The sequence below is a fragment of the Cryptomeria japonica genome, unplaced genomic scaffold (genome assembly GCF_030272615.1).
Source record: "Cryptomeria japonica unplaced genomic scaffold, Sugi_1.0 HiC_scaffold_24, whole genome shotgun sequence".
NCBI classification, from domain to species: domain Eukaryota; kingdom Viridiplantae; phylum Streptophyta; class Pinopsida; order Cupressales; family Cupressaceae; genus Cryptomeria; species Cryptomeria japonica.
This window is the reverse complement of record NW_026728846.1, coordinates 377501-397500: the sequence shown is the minus strand read 5'-3', so window position 1 is coordinate 397500 and position 20000 is coordinate 377501. Positions and strand designations below refer to the sequence as shown.

The following is a 20000-nucleotide window of genomic DNA, read 5'->3' as shown; positions in this document are numbered from 1 at the left end:
GCTCTTCCCAGGCCCGGTTGTTGGGTGCGCTCCCACCCTGGCGCGCGCGAAGTTGGAAGTTGGGTTAATTGCCCGGGCGCGCACCTTCGCCAGGGTGGGCACCTTGGTGCGCACACCTTGGCTGGGCTGCGCACCAGGGCGGGCTCAAGATGGCACCAGCATTCCCTTTTTCTCACTATCTTTCAAAACGGAAATTTTAAAATCTCGTTTTTTTTTTGCCTTTTATGGAAATTAGTGAAGGCATCGCATCAAAGGTGCGCACCTCGCTGCCCACCTTGGTGTGCTCCGAGGTGCCCACCACGGTGCGCAACGCCGGTGCGAACCCGGGAGCGCCCCGATGTGTGCTCCAAGGTGCGGCGTGCACGAAGTCGGACCCCGGTTTGCCCCGGGTGCGCACCTCGCGTGCACCTTGGTGCGCACACCTTGGCTGGGTTGCGCGGCCTGGTGGGCACCATGGTGCGCACCAAGGAGCGCTCCGAAGTGTGCTCCAAGGTGCGGCGTGCACGAAGTCGGAGCCCGGTTTGCCCCGGGTACGCACCTCGCGTGCACCTTCGCCGGGGTGGGCACCTCGGCTGGGTTGCGCGCCCTGGTGCGCACCAAGGAGCGCTCCGAAGTGTGCTCCAAGGTGCGGCGTGCACGAAGTCGGAGCCCGGTTTGCCCCGGGTGCGCACCTTCGCCGCGGTGCGCACCATGGCGTGCACGAAGTCGGAGCCCGGTTTGCCCCGGGTGCGCACCTCGCGTGCACCTTCGGCGGGGTTGCGCGCCCTGGTGGGCACCATGGTGCGCACCAAGGAGCGCTCCGAAGTGTGCTCCAAGGTGCGGCGTGCACGAAGTCGGAGCCCGGTTTGCCCCGGGTGCGCACCTCGCGTGCACCTTCGGCGGGGTTGCGCGCCCTGGTGGGCACCATGGTGCGCACCAAGGAGCGCTCCGAAGTGTGCTCCAAGGTGCGGCGTGCACGAAGTCGGAGCCCGGTTTGCCCCGGGTGCGCACCTCGCGTGCACCTTCGCCGCGGTGGGCACCATGGCGTGCACGAAGTCGGAGCCCGGTTTGCCCCGGGTGCGCACCTCGCGTGCACCTTCGCCGGGGTGGGCACCTCGGCTGGGTTGCGCGCCCTGGTGCGCACCAAGGAGCGCTCCGAAGTGTGCTCCAAGGTGCGGCGTGCACGAAGTCGGAGCCCGGTTTGCCCCGGGTGCGCACCTCGCGTGCACCTTCGCCAGGGTGGGCACCTCGGTGCGCACACCTTCTCAATGTTTTCTTGCCTTTTCTGGAAATTGGTGAAGGCAGCGCATCAAAGGTGCGCACCTCGGTGTGCTCCGAGGTGCGAACCCGAGAGCGCTCCGAGGTGCCCACGAAGTCGAAAGTCGGGTTAATTGCATTGTTTTCCCCGGGTGCGCTCCGAGGTGCGCAACATCGGCGCGCACCAAGGAGGGCTCCGAAGTGTGCTCCAAGGTGCGCACGATGGCGTGCACCTCTGGTGCGCACGATTCGGAGCTCGGTTTGACCGGGGTGCGCACACCTTGGCTGGGTTGCGCACCTTTTGTGCGCTCCAAGGTGCGCACGAAGTCGGAGCTCGGTTTGCCCCGGGTGCGCACCTTCGCCAGGGTGCGCACCTTGATGCGCACGCCTTGGCTGGGCTGCGCACCTTGGTGGGCGCCATGGTGCGCACCTTTCGTGCGCTCCAAGGTGCGCACGAAGTCGGAGCTCGGTTTGCCCCGGGTGCGCACCTTGGTGGGCGCCATGGTGCACTCCGAGGTGCCCAAGATTGGTGCGCACCAAGGAGCGCTCCGAAGTGCGCTCCAAGGTGCGCGCGAAGTCGAAAGTTGGGTTAATTGTCCGGTTTGCCTCGGGTGCGCACCTTGCGTGCACCTTCGCCAGGGTGGGCGCCTTGGTGCGCACACCTTGGCTGGGCTGCGCACACCTTGGCACCCGCGTTTCCTTCATTTTAAATTTTTTTTTTTTACAATCTCTCAAGTGGGAAATTCTATAATCTCAACTTTTTTTGCCTTTTCAGGAAACTTTTGAATGGAGCGCATCATTGGTGCGCTCCGAAGTGTGCTCCAAAGCTCTCTCCAGCTGCGTGCACCTGCCCCGGCCGCGCACCCGGCCCCGCCCAGCTTCGCTCACCTGTCCCGGGCGTCTGGTGCGGAACCTTAGAGTAAGAAACATCACCGTGCACCTTGGCCAACGTGCGCGACTCGACCGAGCGCGCACTGGCCGAGGTGCACACCGATTTCACCTGGGTGCGCGCGCAGCACCTCGGGCGCACCGGGGTGCGCGCACAACGCCCGGGTTGCACCGTGGCCTGTGTGCTCGGGGTGCCTCGGGTGCGCGCTCGGTGTCGCCCCCCGCGCGCGCGGTAGTGCGGGCAGCGCACCCCGGCCCGGCCCGGCCCCGACGAGAACGCAAACGGGCAAAAGGTTTATTCAAATAGCATTGCGACGCCCGGCGAAAAACTAAAAAAGGGTGCAACACCGGGACTTCCCGGGAGGTCACCCATCCCAGTACTACTCCGGCCCAAGCGCGCTTAACTGCGGAGTTCTGATGGGATCCGGTGCACTAATGCTGGTATGATCGCACCCGTTATGAGCTTGTCGCAGTGTGTACTTAGCAAACCGCGACCCACGTGCGAATCCACCCCGGCCACCCACCCCCGTCGAGGTGCACACCCTCCCTCGCGAAGTGCGCCCCGTTCGCCAAGTGTGAGCCCTGCCCGGGTGCGCGCACCTTGCTAGGGCGTCGGGTGTGCACCCGGCCCGGCCTACGTGCGTGCACCTGGAGGGGGCGTCGTGTGCGTGCAGTGTCCCGTCTGCAACGCGGTGCCCACACACCACCTCGGGCGCAACGACCTGCGCTCACATGTGGGCCGAGTGCACCTTGGTGCATGTTCGGGGCGCCTCGGGTGCACGCTCGATCTTGCCCCGGTGCACCAAGGCGCTCGGTTTGCCCCGGGTGCGCACTTGGTGCAAGGTGGGCACCCAAAATAGGGATCAAGCACCAAAACACAAGTTTCGGGATGCAAAATGGGACCCAAGGACCACAAATGCGTTCCAAGACCCATGATGGGTCCACGAGAACAAAAATGTGTTCCGAGACTTAATAAACAAATATTGGGTTTTAGGAGAAGAAACATGCTCTGATGCCCAAAACGAGAATCGACCCCGAAAAGGCCACAGGCCAAAAGTGGGATGCGAGACAAAAAAAAATGGGACCCGAGGACCAAAATTGGGTTCCCAGGTCGAAGACAGGGCAACCGGACAAGAAACGACCTCTAAGGCTCGAAATGAGTCCCGACGACTAAAACTTGACAAGAAGCACCCATCAGGCACCCAACTCGACACCCATGGGATGCCGACCCACCCGGGCTTCCACCTAGCACACCTTGGCACCCACCCACCCTCGCACCCAACCTCGCACCCAACTTAGCACCTTTGAACCCACATTGGCACTCACCCTGACCCTGGCACCTTGGAACCCACATTGGCACTCACCTTGACCCTGGCACCCACCTTTGCACTCACCTTGGGACCCACCCTGGCTCCCACCTCGGCACCCACCCAGACACCCACCTTGGTTCCTTGGCACCCACCTTGGATCCTTGGCACCCACCCCGACACCCACCTTGGCACGCAACTTGGCTACTTGCCACCCACCTTGGCTCCTTGACGCCCACCCCGACAACCACCCCGTGACCTACCCTGGCTAGGGTTGGTGCACACCCACCCTGGTGCCCACCTTGGCACCCACCCTATGACCCACCTTGGCACGCACCTTAGTACCCACCCCGTTACCCACCCTAGGACCCACCCCGTGACCCACCTTGGCCAGGGTGGGTGCACCCACCCTGGTGCCCACCTTGGCACCCACCCATCCTAGCACCCAGCCTGTGACCGGGCTTGGAACCCAACCTTGCACCCGCACCCGTCTTGGCCAGTGTGGGTGCGCACCCATCCTGGCACCCACGTTGTGACACACCCTTTAACCCACGCACCCTAGCACCCACGTTGGCACCCACCTTGGAACCCAACCTAGCAACTTGGCACCCACCCCGTGACCCACCTTGGCATCCACCATAGCAGTCGCCGACTTGGCACCCACCTCGGCACCCACCTTGACACTTGTGGACCCACCTTGCCACTCACCCTAGCATCGACCCATCCTAGCACCCACCCTGGCACCTTTGCACCCTAGCACTCACCCATCCTAGCACCTAACCTGTGACCCACCTTGACACTCACCCTCGCACCCACCTTGGAACCCAACCTAGCACCCACCCACCCTGACACCAACCCTAGCACCTACCCACCCTTGCACCCACCCTGTGACCCATCTTGGCACCCACCCATCCTACCACTCAACCTATCACCCACCTTCTCACCCACCTTGGCATCCACCTTAGCACCCACCCACACTGGCACCTTGGCACCCACCTCGGGCAAGGTGGGTGCACACCCACCCTGGCACCCAATTTAGAACCCACCGAGCATGTTACCCACCTTGGCACCCACATTGCAGCCCACCCTAGTACCCACCCTATGACCCACATTGGCATCCACACCCTAGCACCCAGGCACCTCGACACCCGCCTTGACACCCACCCTAGCACTGAACCTGTGACCCACCTTGGAACTCACCCTAGAACCCACCCACCCTGTGAACCACCTTGGCATCCACCTTAGCACCCACCCACCTTGGCACCCACTCTAGCACTCACCCATCCTAACACCCAACTTGTTACCCACCTTGGCACCCGCCCTCGCGTCCACCTTGAAACCCACCCTAGCACCCACCCACGCAGGAGCCCACCTTGGCACCCAACCTAACACCCACGCATCCTGGCACCCAACTTGTGACCCACCTTGGAACCCACCCTAGTACCCACCTTTGAACCCACTATATCACCAACCCACCTTGGCACCCACCCTATGACCCTCTTTGGAATCCACCCTAGCACGCACCCACCCTGGCACCCACCATGGAGCGCACCCTAGCACCCACCCACCTCGGCACGCACCTCAACACCCACCTTGGTGTGCGCACTGCGCCAACCTCTCAAAGACCCTATGTGGTGCGCTCCAAAGTGTACACCTTTGGTGCGCTCCAAGGTGCGCACCTTTGGTGCACACCGAGGTGCACACCAAAGTGTGCACCGAGGTGAGCACCAAAGTGCACTCCAGGGTGCACACCAAGGCGTGCACCTTTGGTGCGGTCAATGCAAACGAATTCGGAAGTTGGGGTCGATGTCCTAATCGCTGCTGCAGACTACACGTATGAGAATCGGACAAATAGCTTTATATAGGGGAGGTGTTGCGTTTGATGGGTCGACTCCCCTGGTTGTGTGCACTGCACCAACTTCAAAGACCCTGTCTTGTTTAAGAAGTCAAAAGTTGGGGTGGATGTCCTAATCATTGCTGCAGTCTACGCATGTATGAGAATCAGACAAATAGCTTATATAGGGGAGGTGTTGCATTCGGTGGGTTGACTCCCCTGGTTGTGCGCACTGCGCCAACCTCAAAGACCCCGCATAGCAGAAGAAGTCGGAAGTCGGATTTTGGTGAGCACCAAGGCGTGCACCTTTGGTGCGGTCAACGCAGACGAATTCAGAAGTTGGGGTGGATGTCCTAATCGTTGTTGCAGGCTACACATGTATGAGAATCAGACAAATAGCTTATATAGGGGAGGTGTTGGGTTTGATGGGTCAACTCCCTTGGTTGTGCGCATTACGCCAACCTCAAAGACCTTGTTTTCGTTAAGAAGTCAAAAGTTGGGGTCAATGTCCTAATGGCTCCTGCAGGCTACACATGTATGAGAATCGGACAAATAGCTTATATAGGGGAGGTGTTGGGTTTGATGGGTCGACTCCCCTGGTTGTGCGCATTACGTCAACCTCAAAGACCTTGTTTTCGTTAAGAAGTCAAAAGTTGGGGTCGATGTCCTAATTGCTCCTGTAGACTACACATGTATGAGAATCAGACAAATAGCTTATATAGGGGAGGTGTTGGGTTTGATGGGTTGACTCCCCTAGTTGTTCGCATTACACCAACCTCAAAGACCTTGTTTTCGTTTAGAAGCCGAAAGTTGGGGTCGATGTCCTAATTGCTCCTGCAGGCTACGCATGTATGAGAATCAGACAAATAGCTTATATAGGGGAGGTGTTGGGTTTGATGGGTCGACTCCCCTGGTTGTGCGCATTGCGCCAACCTCAAAGACCCTGCATTGCGGATGAAGTCGAAAGTCAGAGTTTGGTGTGCTACAAGGTGTGGTCGAAGGTGCTCACCTAGGTGTGCACCTTTGGAGCACAGGAAAAGTGCCCTCCAAAAGTGCGCACCTTTGGAGTGCACAAAAGTGCCCTCCAAAAGTGCGCACCTTTGGAGCGCAGAAAAGTGCCCTCCAAAAAGTGCCCTCCAAAAGTGCGCACCTTTGGAGCGCAGAAAAGTGCCCTCCAAAAAGTGCCCTCCAAAAGTGCGCACCTTTGGAGCGCAGAAAAGTGCCCTCCAAAAAGTGCCCTCCAAAAGTGCGCACCTTTGGAGCGCAGAAAAGTGCCCTCCAAAAAGTGCCCTCCAAAAGTGCGCACCTTTGGAGCGCAGAAAAGTGCCCTCCAAAAAGTGCCCTCCAAAAGTGCGCACCTTTGGAGCGCAGAAAAGTGCCCTCCAAAAAGTGCCCTCCAAAAGTGCGCACCTTTGGAGCGCAGAAAAGTGCCCTCCAAAAAGTGCCCTCCAAAAGTGCGCACCTTTGGAGCGCAGAAAAGTGCCCTCCAAAAAGTGCCCTCCAAAAGTGCGCACCTTTGGAGCGCAGAAAAGTGCCCTCCAAAAAGTGCCCTCCAAAAGTGCGCACCTTTGGAGCGCAGAAAAGTGCCCTCCAAAAAGTGCCCTCCAAAAGTGCGCACCTTTGGAGCGCAGAAAAGTGCCCTCCAAAAGTGCGCACCTTTGGAGCGCACAAAAGTGCCCTCCAAAAGTGCGCACTTTTGGTGCGCACCAAGGCGCTGGTTCGGTCGTTGCAGGCGAGTTCGGAAGTTGGGGTCGATGTCCTGAGCGGAGGTGCAAACTACACAGGTGTCGGAATCGGACAAATAGCTTATATAGGGGAGGTGTATGCTTCGATGGGTCGACTCCCCAGGTTGAGCGCACCGCGCCAACCTCAAAGACCCTACGGTATGGATGAAGTCGGAAGTTGGGTCCGATGACCGATTCGATTAGTAGGTATGCTCATGAGGTCGGAATTTGGGTCCGATGACCTGCCATGTGCAGGAAGGCGAATGTTGACACTGTGCGTTGCAAGGTGCACACCAAGGCGCTGGTGCGGTCTTTTTAGTCGAGTTCGGAAGTTGGGGTCGATGTCCTGATCGGAGGTGCAAGCTACACAGGTGTGGGAATCGGACAAATAGCTTATATAGGGGAGGTGTATGCTTCGTTGGGTCGACTCCCCGGGTTGAGCGCACCGCGCCAACCTCAAAGACCCTACGGTATGGATGAAGTCGGAAGTTGGGTCCGATGACCGATTCGATATGTAGGCATACTCGCGAGGTCGGAATTTGGGTCCGATGACCTGCCACGTGCAGGAAGGCGAATGTTGGCACTGTGCGTTGCAAGGTGCGCACCAAGGCGCTGGTTCGGTCGTTGGAGGCGAGTTCGGAAGTTGGGGTCGATGTCTTGATCGGAGGTGCAAACTACACAGGTGTGGGAATCGGACAAATAGCTTATATAGGGGAGGTGTATGCTTCGTTGGGTCGACTCCCCGGGTTGAGCGCACCGCGCCAACCTCAAAGACCCTACGGTATGGATGAAGTCGGAAGTTGGGTCCGATGACCGATTCGATATGTAGGCATACTCGCGAGGTCGGAATTTGGGTCCGATGACCTGCCATGTGCAGGAAGGCGAATGTTGGGACTGTGCGTCGCAAGGTGCGCACCAAGGCGCTGGTGCCGTCGTTGCAGTCGAGTTCGGAAGTTGGGGTCGATGTCCTGGTCAGAGGTGCAAACTACACAGGTGTGGGAATCGGACAAATAGCTTATATAGGGGAGGTGTATGCTTCGATGGGTCGACTCCCTGGGTTGAGCGCACCGCGCCAACCTCAAAGACCCTACAGTATGGATGAAGTCGGAAGTTGGGTCCGATGACCGATTCGATACGTAGGCATATTGGCGAGGTCTGAATTTGTGTCCGATGACCTGCCATGCGCAGGAAGGCGGAATTTGGGTCCGATGACCGAGTTGATGGCGTGCCATGCGCAGAAAGGCGGAATTTGGGTCCGATGACCGAGTTGATGTTGATGGCCCGCCATGCACAGGAAGGCGGAATTTGGGTCCGATGACCGATTTGAAGGCGTGCCATACGCAAAAAGGCGGAGTTTGGGTCCGATGACCGAGTTGATATTGATGGCCCGCCATGCGCAGGAAGGCGGAATTTGGGTCCGATGACCTGACATACGCATGGAGTCCGACTCGGGGGCCGATGTTCGATTCGATGACTTGCATTGTGGGTAAAGTCGGAAGTTGTGGTCTTTGACCCGATTCGATGACCAGACTTCGGCTGCTTGAGAATCGGACAAATAACTTATATAGGGGAGGTAGTGTTCTCGAGCATCCTCCCCCCGTGCCCGTTTATGTCGATTGATGCTGGTGCTCGACTGGTTGGAGCGCTCGGATGCAAAAATCTTGCACCAGGATTTATCGATTGTGATGGACACGGCAAGTCTCCTGATTGCTATGCAGGAGCTCATCGTGAATCTCTATGCGGCCTTGGTATGGACTCGACCTGCGGAATGGTTCGGCAATGGTAGTCGCTCCAACACGTCCTTGCAATGGCCACAGAGGTGATTCGACTAGAGCTCCAGTCTAGCTTTTGGGTTGCTTGGCGGACTGGTATAGCCGCGATCGAGTTCCGGCCATGAACGTTTTAGATAGCTCTTGGGCTTTCTGGGACGGAAGTCGGAAGTTTGGGCTGTTGTCCGATTTGATGACCATTCTTCGGATGTGTGAGAATCGGACAAATAACTTATATAGGGGACTGTCACGGGCTTTGGGAGTTAAGCCTGTGCGGCACCGACAAGTCCCGACCCGACTCGGATCCGTTCAAGGTCAGAGACCTTCGGCCTACGCCTCGTCCCTTCCAATATTGCGCTAAAGCGGAATGCACAATGAAAATGCAGATCGACTTGCTCCCAGAATGCATAAAAGGATACGATGCAATGCGGAATAAAATAGACAACACAACATTCAAAGGTGGGGCGAGGTGCCCATATCCTTTATTATTATCCTCAAAGATTACAATGCTGGATAGAACTCGGTATTGAGAAATACCGGTCGCCCCCAAATGGATTGCCCAGCCAGCCAATCTGACTCGAACAGGTTACAAAGAGTCCCTTCGACTCAGACTGGGATCGGCTCGCTCGAGAGGAGAACCAGTTAGCTCCTCGAGGTGCCAGATCGCCAAGTCACAAGACCCCAATGCTCGCCTGAGCAATAAAGTCCCTCGCTGCAATACTCGCACTCAGACTTGCGACGCCGAAGACTCGCATCTGTCTGCTCGTCTGCTCGCTGCCGAATGCTTGATCGCTGATGATCCTGATTCTGAATCTGCTTCTGCTTTCCTGCCAAGAATGAGCATCCCGCTCATCTTATATACTGGAGGGTCGGACCCAAATAAAAGAGCCGTTGGGCGGATAGGGCCGGCCCAAAAGGAATCCCGCTAATGGAAAATTAGCGCCCATATAGGTCCGGACTCATATGAGTTAAGTCCGCGCTAAGAAGAACATCGGCCAAGTCCCATGTCGGCCCCCGCCAAGGAAATAAAACATATCGGCCCCGCCGATGAAATGAATTAAGTCGGCTGTGTGAAACACCAATTCCATGTCGGCTATGCAAAAGAAAGAGTTCCGATGCAAAATGGAACCCCACTAAGGCTGGACCCGATCCAAAAACTGTGCAAGTATTCTGCCCAATGCAGACCCGTTACATCCTCCCCCACTAAACTAGTGGCGGCGCCCTCGACGCCAGCACCCCTGCACAAAGCACTGGGAGGCATTGACCCAGAAATCTACTCCTGTCTGGGCGGGTTCCTCCTGGAGAGGAATTCCATGATTATCTCCTCGTCTCGCCATAACGACTCACTGCGTTCCCAGGAAGCGGAGTCGCGTCCCTGTCCTTCGAACATCACCAAGAACTCACGGATGCCGTTCTTGCCTCCTCCTCGTGTTCGCATTGCAAGGACCTGGCTGACTCTGCGGTCCGGATTGTCCAACACATTCGCCGGGCCTCTGTTCGGAATATTTCTTATCAGATCTTCGTCATCTGGATGATGCGGTCTCAACTGAGAGACGTGGAAAACAGGATGAGTCTTGAGATGGAGGGGTAAGTTGAGTTGGTAGGCGACGGGATTGATCTTCCGAATGACTTCGAAAGGTCCATCAAATCGTCTGACCAACGAAGCACTCAGCCCCTTTGGGACTTTGAATCGGTCCTGATCCATGCGAACCAAAACTTTGTCGCCAACATCAAACTCCAATCGACGCCTGTGTCTGTCAGCAAACTTCTTCATCCTGTCTGAAGCCTGGGTGAGATGGTAACGAGCCAAGTCCACCTTCTCATTCCAGCTCTTCAGTCGTTCTGTTGCATCAACATTCTCGCCTTGGTATCCTGCCAAGACTGTGTGGGGTGAAAGAGGTTGTTGGCCCGTAGCCAACTCAAAAGGACTGAACTTCGAGGACTCACTCCTCTGCAGATTGTAGGAGAACTGGGCCACATCCAGCAGCTTAGGCCAGTTCCTCTGATCCGAGACTACGAAGTGCCTTAGGTAGTCTTCGAGGATGCCATTAATCCGCTCTGTCTGTCCATCAGTCTGGGGATGGAACCCCGAACTCATCAGGAGTCGGGTCCCAACAATCTTGAACAACTCCTGCCAGAAGTTCGAAGTGAATCGAGGGTCCCGATCACTTACAATGCTCAAAGGTATACCCCAGTTTTTGACCACATTCTTGAAAAAGAGCTCGGCCACCTCCTCGGCTGGACACGAGGTCTTACATGCAATGAATATTGCATACTTACTGAACCTGTCTACCACGACCATGATGCTAGAATGTCCATCTACCTCCGGCAACTGTGTGATGAAGTCCATGCTCACACTTGCCCAAGGTCGCACAGGAACGGGGAGAGGACGCAACAAGCCCGCCGGCTGCAACATCTGAGCTTTGTCTTGCTGACAAGTGAGGCAAGTCCTCACATACCTCTCAACATCGTCCCTCATGTTAGGCCAGTAGAAGCCTCTTTCCAACAAGGCCATTGTTCGCTTCTGTCCCGGATGCCCTGCCCAAACGGAATCATGACACTCCTGCAAGACCTCCTTGCGAACATCTCTCCACTTCGGAAGGTAGACTCGGTTTGCGGCAAAGTACAGGAGTCCATCCTGCATCAAAACTCCACCCATGGCATAGTCGGACGCATCGGTTTGGACCTCAAAAGGTTGGCCATATTTCGGCAAAGCAAGGACTGGCTCCTCAGTCAACTTGTCTTTTAGCAACTCAAATGCTGTCTGCTGCTTATCGCCCCATTTCCATCCGCGGTCCTTCTTCAACAGATCCGTCAAGGGGCTCGCAATCCGGGAATAGCCTGCTACAAACTTGCGATAGTAGTTAGCTAAACCAAGGAACTGTCTCACCTCATGCACATTGCGAAGCGGCTCCCAGTCTCGGATTGCCTGAAGCTTCTCCGGGTCTGGTCGGATCTGGCCATGACCAAGAATATGGCCCAGAAACGGCACTTCCTTCTGCGCAAAAGCACACTTTTCCTTCTTTGCGAACAGCTGATGTTCTCTCAACAAAGCAAACACCTCCTGAAGGTGCCGCTTGTGTTCCTCCATGTCTCGACTGTATACCAAAATGTCATCCAGATACACAACAACGCACTTGTCCAATAATGAGCGAAACACATCGTTCATCAAGGTGCTGAAGGTTGCAGGAGCGTTAGTGAGACCAAAAGGCATAACCAAGAATTCATAGCTACCATACCTCGTCGTGATCGCGGTCTTCTCCTCATCACCTGGCGCGATCCTGATCTGATAGTAACCCTGCCTCAGGTCCAACTTGGTGAACACTCTTGCATCGACCAGTCGATCAAAGCTATCCGCTATGAGAGGTAACGGATACTTGTTCTTGATGGTGAGCTTGTTCAAAGCTCGATAGTCCACACACATCCGAAGGCTTCCATCCTTCTTGCGCTGGAACAATACTGGAGCAGCATAAGGTGATCTGGAGGGACGCAAGTATCCTGCCTCAGCGAGCTCTGCCAACTGCTTCCTCAACTCTTCCATCTCTGGTGCGGAGAGTCGATAAGGAGCCTTCGCTGGTGGTCTTGCCCCTGACTCCAGTTCGATCCTGTGATCAACGTGCCTCCTCGGTGGTAACACAGCTGGGAGCTGGTCTGGCATAACATCCGCAAACTCGGACAACACATCCTGGATCGCCGAGGTGTTAGAGGGTCCTGACGACTCTCCTTCATCCCAATCTCCAATCAGTGCGGCCAAAAACAACTCCTCCTGCCTTCCCTTGCCAACCCGCTTAGCACTGAGCGCATTCAACAGGAGATCCTGTTCCACGCTCTTCATCATCGGAACCATACTTGGTCTGCTCGGATCCAATATCAGCAAACAGCTCAAGTGTGGCACCACAGCTGCTGATGCCGACCTCAAGAACTCCTGCCCGAGTATGAGATCGAACTCATTCATTCCAATGGCGATCAAATCAAGCACACCCTGCCACGACCCAACTCGGATGACTTCCTTATGGATCTCACCGCTCACCTGCTGCGCGGGTGCGGTCACCGCCTTGAACTGATTTGTAGTGGGCTCGATCTTGAGTCCAAGCTTCTTCGCTCGGCATGCGGAGATGTAGTTGTGGGTGGCACCTGAATCCACCATAGCTAGCACCTTCTTGTTGCCAAAGAAAGTCTCCACAAAACACAACTCGTGCTTATCGGCCACTTCGGTAGAATGTTGCACTGCATTCAGGAGTTGCAAGGTGCTCATTGCGGGCAACTTCTTCTCCTCGAACAACAGCGCGTTGATCCTACTCCGATCTGGACAGCTCCGTGCCCAGTGATCATCTTTGCCACAGATGAAACACCCTGGATCACGATCCTTCTTCTTCTCAGTCTGTGTGTGATCTTTCTTCTTCGGGTTACCTTCTCCATTCGACTTCTTCGGTTTCTTCTTCCTGGGCTCGCCGTTAGGATCAGAAGGAGGTCCGCCTCCCTTCTTCTCTTTCCGGCGGAAGTTCTTCTTGTAGTCTGTTCGAGCTCCACCAAAGCCCCTAGCTGCATCGCCCTTATAATCGAGCAGCCCATCCGCAACTGTGATCGCCTCGGCCAAAGTCTGAACTTTCTGTCTCCTCAGCTCATCCTTCGCCCAGGGTTGCAGACCCTTAGTGAAGAGGAATAACTTCTCGAAGTCGCTCAACTTGGTGCATTCCAAATCCAACACCTGAAATGCCTTGACATACTCTCGAATAGTGCCAGTATGCTTGAGTTCATCGAACCTGGATCGGATGATCCAATCCGAATTCCCAGGTCGGAATTGATCATGAAGCGCTGCCTTCAAGTCAGCCCAGGACTTGATCGGTTTCACCGTCTTCCCAGCGCGTTCATCTGCCTGATGCGTTCGCCACCACAGCTTCGCACTGCCGGTAAGGTATGTTGCAATATCCTTGACCTGTGCCTCATCAGACGTCTTCGGTGCACACGACAGGTACTCCTCAACATCCCAGAAGAAATTATCAAGTGCCTTGTCATCGCGCTCACCGTCATAAGTTCCAACTCGAGTTGCCTTAGAACCATGCGTTCCTCCCTGCAACAACGAATGGAAGATCTGTTGCCCCTCTTTGAGGAAGCGGATCTCTTCCCTCAAAGACTCTATCTGTTCCGCCAGCTTCGACCACTCTGCCGTCATGCGCTCCTCGAGGTCGGACTGTTCCAAGTCCTCGAGTCGATTTTCATGGTCTTGGAGCCAATCGCGGTGCTTCGGATCTTTCCCCTTCGAAGACACCTTCGCAGCCTTACTCTCAGGTTGCACGACCTCCACTTCATGCTGACTATCTGTATCTGCCATCTTTCGATCTGCACAGCCCCGGATCTGATCCGAAGCTCTGATACCAACTGTCACGGGCTTTGGGAGTTAAGCCTGTGCGGCACCGACAAGTCCCGACCCGACTCGGATCCGTTCAAGGTCAGAGACCTTCGGCCTACGCCTCGTCCCTTCCAATATTGCGCTAAAGCGGAATGCACAATGAAAATGCAGATCGACTTGCTCCCAGAATGCATAAAAGGATACGATGCAATGCGGAATAAAATAGACAACACAACATTCAAAGGTGGGGCGAGGTGCCCATATCCTTTATTATTATCCTCAAAGATTACAATGCTGGATAGAACTCGGTATTGAGAAATACCGGTCGCCCCCAAATGGATTGCCCAGCCAGCCAATCTGACTCGAACAGGTTACAAAGAGTCCCTTCGACTCAGACTGGGATCGGCTCGCTCGAGAGGAGAACCAGTTAGCTCCTCGAGGTGCCAGATCGCCAAGTCACAAGACCCCAATGCTCGCCTGAGCAATAAAGTCCCTCGCTGCAATACTCGCACTCAGACTTGCGACGCCGAAGACTCGCATCTGTCTGCTCGTCTGCTCGCTGCCGAATGCTTGATCGCTGATGATCCTGATTCTGAATCTGCTTCTGCTTTCCTGCCAAGAATGAGCATCCCGCTCATCTTATATACTGGAGGGTCGGACCCAAATAAAAGAGCCGTTGGGCGGATAGGGCCGGCCCAAAAGGAATCCCGCTAATGGAAAATTAGCGCCCATATAGGTCCGGACTCATATGAGTTAAGTCCGCGCTAAGAAGAACATCGGCCAAGTCCCATGTCGGCCCCCGCCAAGGAAATAAAACATATCGGCCCCGCCGATGAAATGAATTAAGTCGGCTGTGTGAAACACCAATTCCATGTCGGCTATGCAAAAGAAAGAGTTCCGATGCAAAATGGAACCCCACTAAGGCTGGACCCGATCCAAAAACTGTGCAAGTATTCTGCCCAATGCAGACCCGTTACAGGGACTGTGTTGTCTCACGCAGCCCCCTCCGTGCCCCTCTATCTCGACCGATGTTGGTGCTTGAAAGGGTTGGGATCGCTCGGATTTATAAACGTGCACCACCATTTGTCGAGTGTGAGGGACGCGGCAGGTCTCCTAAATGCTATGCGGGCGCTCTCTGAGAATCTCTATCCGGCCTCGACACAGACTAGTCTTGCTGAATGGTTTGGCACTGGTAGTCGATCCAACACGTCGTTGTTGTGGCCGCCTAGGCGATTCGATTCGAGCCCCCGTCTAGCTTTTGGGTTGCTTGGCGGATTTTGCCCTATCCGCAAGTGAGCTCGGTCCCTAAACGTTCGAGAAACCCGATTGCTATGCGCCGACTCTCTTTCTTGCGAGCCTCCATCTAGCTTTTGGGTCTCTACGGAACGGAAGTCGGAATCTGGGACCGTTGTTTGATTCGACGAGGCAGACTACGGTTGTGCGAGAATCGGACAAATAACTTATATAGGGGAGGTGTTGACTGGAGCATTCTCCCCCGTGCCCCTCTAACTCGACCAATGCTGGCGCTCGAACGGTGGTAGCGCTCGGATTTTCATTGAGCGCCAGCATTGGTCGATTTAGAGGGGCATGCGAGATTCCCGAATGCTATGCGAGGGCTCTAACGGAAATGTCTATTGGTTTCGGTATGGATGCAATTGCGAGTGGTTCGGCAAAGGTAGTCGTTCCGATGCGTCCATGTCGTGGCCAAATCGATAATTCGATTTGAGCCCTCGTATAGCATTTGGGTCTCTCGATGTGATTCCGCATTCCAGTCCCTTTGGGCACTGCTTGAGCCGCATCCCAGGGGGTTCCCTTCCCAATAATCTGCCTCGCAACCCGATTGCTATGCGGTGAGGCTCCTCGGCCGCCTCGGAACTATCTGTGTATCAGACGCATCGCGGGATAAGGGGTTGGCAACGGTAGTCGCCCCAAGCGCGTCCGATGCTTGGACCATTCCGAGGCGGCCCTGAAGCCTCTTCCGTCTAGCCGTTGGGTCCTTCTCGCCGCATCCCTCGCCTCGCACCCCGATTGCTATGCGGTGAGGCTCCTCGGCCGCCTCGGAACTATCTGTGTATCGGACGCGTCGCGGGATAAGGGGTTGTCACTGGTAGTCGCCCCAAGCGCGTCCGATGCTTGGACCATTCCGAGGCGGCCCTGAAGCCTCTTCCGTCTAGCCGTTGGGTCCTTCTCGCCGCATCCCTCGCCTCGCACCCCGATTGCTATGCGGTGAGGCTCCTCGGCCGCCTCGGAACTATCTGTGTATCGGACGCGTCGCGGGATAAGGGGTTGTCATTGGTAGTCGCCCCAAGCGCGTCCGATGCTTGGACCATTCCGAGGCGGCCCTGAAGCCTCTTCCGTCTAGCCGTTGGGTCCTTCTCGCCGCATCCCTCGCCTCGCACCCCGATTGCTATGCGGTGAGGCTCCTCGGCCGCCTCGGAACTATCTGTGTATCGGACGCGTCGCGGGATAAGGGGTTGTCACTGGTAGTCGCCCCAAGCGCGTCCGATGCTTGGACCATTCCGAGGCGGCCCTGAAGCCTCTTCCGTCTAGCCGTTGGGTCCTTCTCGCCGCATCCCTCGCCTCGCACCCCGATTGCTATGCGGTGAGGCTCCTCGGCCGCCTCGGAACTATCTGTGTATCGGACGCGTCGCGGGATAAGGGGTTGTCACTGGTAGTCGCCCCAAGCGCGTTCGATGCTTGGACCATTCCGAGGCGGCCCTGAAGCCTCTTCCGTCTAGCCGTTGGGTCCTTCTCGCCGCATCCCTCGCCTCGCACCCCGATTGCTATGCGGTGAGGCTCCTCGGCCGCCTTGGAACTATCTGTGTATCGGACGCGTCGCGGGATAAGGGGTTGTCACTGGTAGTCGCCCCAAGCGCGTCCGATGCTTGGACCATTCCGAGGCGGACCCGAAGCCTCTTCCGTCTAGCCGTTGGGTCCTTCTCGCCGCATCCTTCGCCTCGCACCCCGATTGCTATGCGGTGAGGCTCCTCGGCCGCCTCGGAACTATCTGTGTATCGGACGCGTCGCGGGATAAGGGGTTGTCACTGGTAGTCGCCCCAAGCGCGTCCGATGCTTGGACCATTCCGAGGCGGACCCGAAGCCTCTTCCGTCTAGCCGTTGGGTCCTTCTCGCCGCATCCCTCGCCTCGCACCCCGATTGCTATGCGGTGAGGCTCCTCGGCCGCCTTGGAACTATCTGTGTATCGGACGCGTCGCGGGATAAGGGGTTGTCACTGGTAGTCGCCCCAAGCGCGTCCGATGCTTGGACCATTCCGAGGCGGACCCGAAGCCTCTTCCGTCTAGCCGTTGGGTCCTTCTCGCCGCATCCCTCGCCTCGCACCCCGATTGCTATGCGGTGAGGCTCCTCGGCCGCCTTGGAACTATCTGTGTATCGGACGCGTCGCGGGATAAGGGGTTGTCACTGGTAGTCGCCCCAAGCGCGTCCGATGCTTGGACCATTCCGAGGCGGACCCGAAGCCTCTTCCGTCTAGCCGTTGGGTCCTTCTCGCCGCATCCCTCGCCTCGCACCCCGATTGCTATGCGGTGAGGCTCCTCGGCCGCCTTGGAACTATCTGTGTATCGGACGCGTCGCGGGATAAGGGGTTGTCACTGGTAGTCGCCCCAAGCGCGTCCGATGCTTGGACCATTCCGAGGCGGCCCCGAAGCCTCTTCCGTGTAGCCGTTGGGTCGTTCTCGCCGCATCCCTCGCCTCGCACCCCGATTGCTATGCGGTGAGGCTCCTCGGCCGCCTTGGAACTATCTGTGTATCGGACGCGTCGTGGGATAAGGGGTTGTCACTGGTAGTCGCCCCAAGCGCGTCCGATGCTTGGACCATTCCGAGGCGGCCCCGAAGCCTCTTCCGTGTAGCCGTTGGGTCCTTCTCGCCGCATCCCTCGCCTCGCACCCCGATTGCTATGCGGTGAGGCTCCTCGGCCGCCTTGGAACTATCTGTGTATCGGACGCGTCGCGGGATAAGGGGTTGTCACTGGTAGTCGCCCCAAGCGCGTCCGATGCTTGGACCATTCCGAGGCGGACCTGAAGCCTCTTCCCTCTAGCCGTTGGGGCTTTCTCGCCGCATCCCTCGCCTCGCACCCTGATTGCTATGCTGTGAGGCTCCTCGGCCGCCTTGGAACTATCTGTGTATCGGACGCATCGCGGGATAAGGGGTTGGCAGTGGTAGTCGCCCCAAGCGCATCCGATGCTTGGACCATTCCGAGGCGGCCCTGCAGCCTCTTCCGTCTAGCCGTTGGGGCCATCTCGCCGCATCCCCCACCTCGCACCACGATTGCTATGCGGTGAGGCTCCTTGGCCGCCTCGGAACTATCTGTGTATCGGACGCATCGCGGGATAAGGGGTTGTCACTGGTAGTCGCCCCAAGCGCGTCCGATGCTTGGACTATTCCGAGGCGGCCCTGCAGCCTCTTCCGTCTAGCCGTTGGGGCCATCTCGCTGCATCCCCCACCTCCTCGGCCGCCTCGGAACTATCTGTGTATCGGACGCATCGCGGGATAAGGGGTTGGCAGTGGTAGTCGCCCCAAGCGCGTCCGATGCTTGGACTATTCCGAGGCAGCCCTGCAGCCTCTTCCGTCTAGCCTTTGGGGCCATCTCGCCGCATCCCTCGCCTCGCACCCCGATTGCTATGCGGTGAGGCTCCTCGGCCGCCTGGGAACTATCTTCGTATCGGACGCATCGCGGGATAAGGGGTTGTCACTGGTAGTCGCCCCAAGCGCGTCCGATGCTTGGACTATTCCGAGGCGGCCCTGTGGCCTCTTCCGTCTAGCCGTTGGGGCCATCTCGCCGCATCCCCCACCTCGCACCCCGATTGCTATGCGGTGAGGCTCTTCGGCCGCCTTGGAACTATCTTCGTATCGGACGCATCGCGGGATAAGGGGTTGTCACTGGTAGTGGCCCCAAGCGCGTCCGATGCTTGGACTATTCCGAGGCGGCCCTGCAGCCTCTTCCGTCTAGCCGTTGGGGCCATCTCGCCGCATCCCCCACCTCGCACCCCGATTGCTATGCGGTGAGGCTCCTCGGCCGCCTTGGAACTATCTTCGTATCGGACGCATCGCGGGATAAGGGGTTGTCACTGGTAGTCGCCCCAAGCGCGTCCGATGCTTGGACTATTCCGACGCGGCCCTGTGGCCTCTTCCGTCTAGCCGTTGGGGCCATCTCGCCGCATCCCCCACCTCGCACCCCGATTGCTATGCGGTGAGGCTCCTCGGCCGCCTTGGAACCATCTTCGTATCGGACGCATCGCGGGATAGGGGGCTGTCACTGGTAGTCGCCCCAAGCGTGTCCGATGCTTGGACCATTCCTAGGCGGCCCTGAAGCCTCTTCCGTCTAGCCGTTGGGGCCTTCCCGCCCCATCCCTCGCCTCGCACCCCCGATTGCTATGCGGTGAGGCTCCTCGGCCGCCTTGGAACCATCTGTGTATCGGACGCATCGCGGGATAAGGGGTTGGCACTGGCAGTCGCCCCAAGCGCGTCCGATGCTTGGACCATTCCGAGGTGGCCCTGAAGCCTCTTCCGTCTAGCCGTTGGGGCCTTCCCGCCCCATCCCTCGCCTCGCACCCCGATTGATATGCGGTGAGGCTCCTCGGCCGCCTTGGAACTATCTGTGTATCGGACGCATCGCGGGATAAGGGGTTGGCACTGGTAGTCGTCCCAATCGCATCCGATGCTTGGACCATTCCGAGGCGGCCCTGCAGCCTCTTCCGTTTAGCCGTCGGGGCCTTCCCGCCGCATCCCTCGCCTCGCATCCCGATTCCTATGCGGTGAGTCTTCTCGGCCGCCGCGGAACTATACCTGTTATTGCTACTGCATCCTTCGGCTGGTAACCTCCTCTGCCGCCTTGGAACGTTCTCTTTGTCGGACGCGTCGCGGGATAAGGGGTTG

At 57.4% G+C, this 20000-nt stretch overlaps 1 non-coding gene across 1 annotated transcript; it reads right to left on the bottom strand.

Moving 5' to 3' along the window:
- Window positions 1-2460: 2460 nt before the first annotated feature.
- LOC131861111 (5S ribosomal RNA) lies at window positions 2461-2579 on the bottom strand. The gene has a single exon (XR_009360190.1). It is a non-coding gene; the product is annotated as a 5S ribosomal RNA (ribosomal RNA).
- Window positions 2580-20000: the final 17421 nt, after the last annotated feature.